We start from the raw sequence: 218 nt of genomic DNA, 5'->3' as shown, positions 1-218 counted from the left end.
TCTTTCCCTGCCTCAGCTTCTGTTAAATGGAATTGAAGTGCAATGTCTCCTATAAAATCCTTGGGGAGCTGCTCATGATGCTGCATCAGAGAAGGTATTAATGCTATCTCCAACTTGTAGACACACACAAAATGTATGCCAATGCATATACATACACAAAATGCTGTGCTGAAGAGCTGTGCTTTGCTCTTGTCCTGGGTTAGCCAAACCTTCCCTTG

This window comes from Buceros rhinoceros, unplaced genomic scaffold (genome assembly GCF_000710305.1).
Source record: "Buceros rhinoceros silvestris isolate BGI_N320 unplaced genomic scaffold, ASM71030v1 scaffold816, whole genome shotgun sequence".
NCBI classification, from domain to species: domain Eukaryota; kingdom Metazoa; phylum Chordata; class Aves; order Bucerotiformes; family Bucerotidae; genus Buceros; species Buceros rhinoceros.
Note: the sequence above shows the minus strand (reverse complement) of the source record.